The sequence below is a fragment of the Buceros rhinoceros genome, unplaced genomic scaffold (genome assembly GCF_000710305.1).
Source record: "Buceros rhinoceros silvestris isolate BGI_N320 unplaced genomic scaffold, ASM71030v1 scaffold29679, whole genome shotgun sequence".
Taxonomy (NCBI): Eukaryota; Metazoa; Chordata; class Aves; order Bucerotiformes; family Bucerotidae; genus Buceros; species Buceros rhinoceros.
This window is the reverse complement of record NW_010430295.1, coordinates 4,419-4,893: the sequence shown is the minus strand read 5'-3', so window position 1 is coordinate 4,893 and position 475 is coordinate 4,419. Positions and strand designations below refer to the sequence as shown.

General features: G+C 59.4%; 1 protein-coding gene across 1 annotated transcript in view; it reads left to right on the top strand.

Moving 5' to 3' along the window:
- MROH1 (maestro heat-like repeat family member 1) overlaps positions 1-475 on the top strand; it is a gene marked incomplete at both ends in the record, with an annotated part of 11,664 nt that overhangs the window by 8,615 nt on the left and 2,574 nt on the right. The gene's annotated exons all lie outside the window — the stretch shown is intronic.

Sequence of the window (475 nt, the reverse complement as noted above, 5' to 3'; positions counted from 1 at the left end):
CTTCTCCCACCTCTCGGGGAAACCTGGACAGGCTCTTTCCACCTTCATTAGGGAGCAGGGCGGGCTCCGTGTGACCTCCCTGGGTGCAGAGCATGGGGACTGTTTGCCTGTCATCGACCTCGCAGCATCTCAGCTCCACCTTTTCATAAGCCTGCAGAAGAGCAAGCCCCTGGCTCTGGTTTCAGGCTGGTTGTTTTTCTCCTCATGCCCTGCAGCTCTGCTCAATTCCCTCTGTCCTCATGTCCCAGACATGAAGCGGCTCCCCGTCACTGGAAGGTGCTGCAGCCAGCCGGGTTTCGTCCTCTGCGGGTGTGGGTGGCGTGTTTAGGCATCCCCCTGAGTATCCCTTGCTCTTAGACTGGCAAAGCTGGGGAAACGCCCTCCTTGCCTCTGCTCAAAGGCTTTTAGAAGCAGCTCCATTGCGGTGGAGCTTTGCCATGGCAGGGCGGTTCGTGGAGGGTCTGCGCGCGCCGAT